A 5,979-nucleotide genomic window follows, 5' to 3' on the forward strand; every position below is an offset into this window, starting at 1 on the left:
GGCTTGGAAGCAGCTGCTTGGCCATCAAAACCCATTCCATGAAGCTCTCTACACACTGTTCTTGAGCTAATGTGACGTTTAGAGGTCTGTAGCTATTGACTGCAGAAAGCTCTGTGATTTTATGTGGCCTACCACTTTGTGGCTGAGTTTTGCTTACACTTTGTTATAATACCACTTGACTGTCAACAACAATTGACCGTGGAAATTTCCCGAATGGATTTATTGCACAGGTGGCAACCTATCACGGTACCACGCTTGAATTCACTGAGCTCCTGAGAGCGACCCATTCTTTCACAAATGTTTGTAGAAGCAGTCTGCTTAATTTTATACACCTGTGGACATGGATGTGATTGAGATACCTGAATTCAATGATTCAAAAGGGGTGTCCTAAAACTTTTGGTAATATAGTGTAGTTCTTGTCAGTACACATGCAGCAGCATTCCAGTCTAAAAAGTGATGAGACAAGATGTTCCTGATTGTGCAATGTTACATAGGTGGAAAAAGGCAGTCCTTGAAGTTTGTTGTGTGGAAGATAAAGGACATATCCTGATAAAAGATAACTCAGAAGTTCCTCACAGTGGTGCTGGAGTCCAGGACAATACCATCCAGAGTAACTATATCTTTAGACCTTACTGCTGCTTTTGACACAATTGATCACGCCATTCTCATCTCTTGCCTAGAGCACTATGTAGGCATCCGAGATCGTATTTATCTGAGCAATGTTTTTCTGTAAAACTTGGTGACTTTACGTCATCTACTGCCCCCCTTCTCTGTGGAGTTCTTTAGGGTTCAGTTCTTGGAACACTACTGTTCTCTTTGTACCTTCTCCCTCTCGGAAGCATTTTTTAAAAACATGGTATCTCCTACCACTTTTATGCAGATGACTCACTTACCATTGAGAAGAAATGCAAACAGTTCCCTGACTCCTCTACTTGAATGTCTCAAGGATATAAAAGCCTGGATGTCTTCACATTTAAATGAATCTGGACTGGATCCAGTCAGGTTTGTGATTCCACTCCCGTAAACCTTGGTTCCCTGCAACAATACATAAAGCCAGTAGTCACCAATTTAGGCATCAAAATTGACAGTGATTTTAAACTTGACAAGCACATAAACACTGTGGTTAAATCCAGTTTTTATCATTTGAGGCTTTTATCTGAAAGTAAACCTGTTTTATCTTTTGATCTTCTTGAGCATGTGATTCATACTTTTATCTCGACCCGTTTGGATTACTGTAATGCACTTTACATCGGCGTGAACCAAACCTCCCTTTCTCTTCTACTGTTAGTCCAAAATGCAGCTGCTTGTCTTTTAACAGGAATCTGGAAACACGAACACATTACCCCCATTCTGGCCTCGCTCCACTGGCTCACTGTACATTTTAGAATACATCTTAAAAGTTTAGTGTTTGTTTTTAAGTCACTTAATGGCTTGGCACCTCAGTACATGTCTGAGGTCCTGCATACTTACACCCTGTCAAGGTCACTGTGGTCTGCTGATCAGCTGCAACTGAATGTGCCCAGGACCAGGTTGAAGGCCAGGGGCGACCGCTCTTTTTCAGCAGTTGCCCCCAAACTGTGGAATGACTTACCTCCTCACATTTTAGTGGCGACCCCCTCCATACCTTTAAATCTCGTTTAAAAACATTTGTTGGGAGTCAAGACAGAACAGACCCAAACGCAACGTTCAGAATTTAATGGGTTTTATTAAGGGACAAGGGGCTGAGGGAGAGGAGGTGAAGGAGAGGTGGACGCCGGGGAACGTGGGCATGGAGGACCAAGGAGCAGGTGCGGCAGAGGAGGCTGAGGCAAGGGAGCCAATGGGAACAGAGGACCGAGGAGGCCTGGGAGAAGGAGCGTAGTGGCAGGCAGACTGGCGAGGAACGAGGGGGAGCCAGGAGGACGCACGAGGGGAGAGGGCAGGTAGGCGAGCCCAGCTGACCAGACGAAGGTGAGTGAACCTCGGGAAGAGCAGACAGACAGGGTAGGACACAGGCCAAACTGAGAACAGGGAAATAGAGATTCTGCAGAATTCTCTGAGGCTTGAGTGGAGCAGTAGCACCAGGTTTGGCGCAACGACGACTGGCTTTTAATTCACCATGAAAGCTGCTGTGGTCTTTGTTGACGCTGTCATTGTTGATGTTATTTGTTTTGTTTATAAACAGTTTGTTTTCTCTCTGTAAAGCACTTTGGTAACCTTGTTGTTTTTTAAATTCTGCTATATAAATAAAGTGGATTGGATTTAGATAATGCAGGTTGGAGGTGTTTGGGAACAAATACAATAAGAAGTACAGTTTTGTCTGAATTAGTAGTATCTTCTGAAAAATCTCCTTGCAGGGACAGTATGAGTCACCTTGAGAATCCCTGCCATGCTCCACCCCCATTAACTCCCTATAACCGCCTGCTTTTGTTCTTTTTATACTGAGTTTGCAAGGTGTGTGAAAAGCTGCACTTAATATTTTTCTACCAACAATGGTTCAGTGTGTAAAGATATCACTTGTAGTGACAAAACCACAGAGAATTAGAAACTACCTCTGTAGCTCTCTATGGGTTACTTTAGCGTCTTTAGGCTAAATATTTTCAATTTGAATGTTGGACTTACGTTCATCCGCTGGACACCAAACAAATGCTACTGTTGCTCTGTGTCTGCTAGATGTGTAGAAAGACAACTGTATGCCAACACATTCACCATACAAGCTTTATTGTGTGATAAGCTTGTTGCACTGTCCCCAAATGGCCATAAAAACAGAAAAAGAAATTCCATTATTATTCCATTATTATTATTATTCCATTATCAACTCCCAAGTACATGGAGCAGATAGCCTAGACAAAGTGTCTACAAAACAACAATACAATACCATTGACACACAAATTAATGTAATTTACATAACATACACTAGAAATAAAATATACCAGCTATACACAGAAATGTACTTGTGAACTGTGAATTGAGACATGTACATGGAACACCTTGTATATTCATTAAAAAGCACCCTTGTTGTTTTGTTTCTTGGGTTTGTTGGCATGGGCATGAAAAGAGTCACACAACAAGGATCTGCAGCCCACACAACATATTGTTCATGTGTAAGTCAGCGGAGGCAGTGACAATTATGGGAACAGCTGTAGATGTCCTTGGCTGGGGGTTCTGTTTGATCCTAGTCCTGTCAGGAGGAAACTCCTTTCTGTTCAATCACTTTGTGAAAAATGAGTCAATTATCGCATTTCTTTGGGAAGATTCCCATTTTAGGTTAGTGGATGGTCATTTATCATCAAGGTTTGGAGGCGCAGGTCTGCTGACCCTGCAAGAAATCAAAAACCTAACTCAGTTTCGGGTCCTTTCCTTTAAAGTGTTAGTGTGTATATCTCTGTCCATAAGAGTATGTTTGAGACATAGCTTAGAGGTAATGCATGGTCTGAAGGCAATTTTCCATTAACTGCACACTTTCTCTATCAGCATATGAATATGTCTTGGTGACTGACCTGTTTCATCTGTCAGACTGTAACTTCACCGACAGCCTCTGTCCTCTAGCCTGATTCTTCATGCACCACATCCACTACGCTGTCACTGTTCACTGACCTTCTCTCAAATATGCATTATGTTCCTTATGAGATCAAATTTTAAAAGAGAGTGACTCAGTTCACAACACAACATTGTATGGAATAACACCAGTGGCATTAATTATATCAGCTGCAGCAGCTACAGTGAAGACAAGTCAAGGAAAAAGAGAATAAAAGAAAGGGCAGCTGAACCTTTTATTGACCTGGTAACCAGGGTGCGAATTATGCAGTGACAACTTTTTTGACCGCTCAAAACAGACCCATACAATGCTGAACCAGAACCAAAGACACTATCAGAGTTAAAACAAATGCCATGTTTAATGTGAGAGGACTCACAAAAGACTTGAAATTAAATAAACTCTATATTTATGTAAAAATGTGTATCTACAATAACTAATCCTCAGTTTCACTGCTCATGCCTTAATACCAGTGTTAGCTGACAATTACATAAAATTTTAAATTACATAGTGGTAAGCTAACATCACATAGCTCATTTTAAGAAAAATAAATGCTAATTATGAAACTCTGAAGGTAGAAAGTTAAGTGTATTAAAGCAGCTAGATAGTTAACTACTGACATTAACTTACAGCGTCCCCATTAGCGTGTGATGAATTGGACTGGAGCAGCAGCCGCTGCAGTGATGCAGACGGACAAGACAATGTAAGAAAATGGTATGGTCCATTTTAGGGGTGTCTGAAATCGTATTTCAAGATTCTTAAATATAAGGCATGAGTATTACAGGTAAGAAAGACCCCCCTAAAGTGTTGTTTTTTCCTCTTTTGGGGGGGTCCGAGCCTTAACTAGGGGGTTCAGAACCCCCAATCCCCCCGTAATTCGAACCATGCTGGTACCATCATAAGTCAAAAGTTTTCATTACTAAAAGAATACATTCTGAACAGGATTAGAATTTAATCTTTTAAATATAACTAAAACCATAACTAAAAGTTGATTCTAGAGCAGCAGTAATGTTTACAATAGCATATATACGCTTTGTACCAGTTTACCAGTTACCATAGGGTGGTGGCGCAATGGATAAGACACGTGCCTTTGGTGTGAGAGACCTGGTTTTGAATCTGAAAACTTTGAAACTGTGACACACTAATGTGTCCCTGAGCAAGACACTTAAAGCCCTCCTCCAGCCAGTTTTAACTGCCGTTTTTGGTTAACGTTCTTTCTCAAACAGAGAATGGGGGTGTGGTTAATAGTTGGACGTAATACATTACCATGACAACCAAAAATCGACCGGCTGGAGTGTTCACTAACAATATGCTGTGTTGACATCACTACACTGTAAAGTTTAGTATACTTTACTGTCTGGCAGGAGTAGCTATTACTTACTCATGATAGAAACTAATCAGCTGTTATCAATCATACAGTCGATGGTCCTGTCACGCACTGCACACGATAACTCCCAGCTACGTTTTATGGTGCGCTTACTTTACCACGGGGGTGTGGTGGGTGCCTCTGCCGATGCATTGGTAAAACGACCGTCATGCATGTTGCAGACTGTGTATAAGACAGTGGCAGGTGAAAGTGCGACGTGTTTTCTGTCATCTGTCCTCCAACACCGCACGCACAAATACCATAATGAAAATGGCACACTAAACCAAGGAAACTAAAAAATAAAATGAAGACCCTCTGTTAGCTAACTTTCTGCAATAACTATGCTAGCTACACCTGGCTAACTACAACTAAGTTAACTTAGCTAACTAAACTAGAAAGACAAACCGACCATCAGACACAGAGAGACATACCTACTGTAAGTTCTAAGTAAATGACATTATATATTGGTTAGCTAGCTCACAACGATGTTTATCGGTTTGATGTTCTGACTTAACGAGGCGTGACGGTGTGACAGTTTTTTAATGAGGCATGACAGTGCGCCTGTGCAAGCTTGGAGAATGACGTATGACTTATGAAATTACTATAGTCATACGTCACAACCCTGTTTTAACAACTAAGCAACTTTTGCAAAAAAGCAGGGAAAAAATTATGCCATTTGTCAAAAAATATTTGGCAAACTATGTGGTTAATCAACATTGTAAGGAAACAACTCAGATAAATATGAAATGTCAAAATACACTGGAGGGGGGCTTTAACCCCTAGTTGCTGACCTCTGACATATAGAGCAATAGTAAGTCGCTTTGGATAAAAGTCAGCTAAATGAATAAATGTAACTTTTATTATATTGTATGTTGCTTTTAAACTTTTTTATATTTCCCTGTTGCTTTTATGTTTTATGTATAGCACTTTGAATTACCTTGTTGTTGAAATGTGCTATACAAATAAACTTGCCTTGCCTTGTAAATGTACCATTTATGCTTATTAAACAGGTGTATAGATCAAGTACTGTCTTTTTACTTGCAATGGTTTTATTGCACTTACTTACAGTAACACAAGTGAGAAAGCTGCATGAGGCTGT

General features: G+C 40.6%; 1 long non-coding RNA gene across 1 annotated transcript; it reads left to right on the top strand.

Moving 5' to 3' along the window:
• The first annotated feature begins 909 nt into the window (after positions 1-909).
• On the top strand, positions 910-2,183 carry LOC123983274. The gene is made up of 2 exons (XR_006828162.1): positions 910-1,002; positions 1,482-2,183. It is a non-coding gene; the product is annotated as an uncharacterized LOC123983274 (long non-coding RNA).
• The last annotated feature ends 3,796 nt before the right edge of the window (positions 2,184-5,979 follow it).

This window comes from Micropterus dolomieu, linkage group LG14, assembly GCF_021292245.1.
Source record: "Micropterus dolomieu isolate WLL.071019.BEF.003 ecotype Adirondacks linkage group LG14, ASM2129224v1, whole genome shotgun sequence".
In the NCBI taxonomy this organism is placed as follows: domain Eukaryota; kingdom Metazoa; phylum Chordata; class Actinopteri; order Centrarchiformes; family Centrarchidae; genus Micropterus; species Micropterus dolomieu.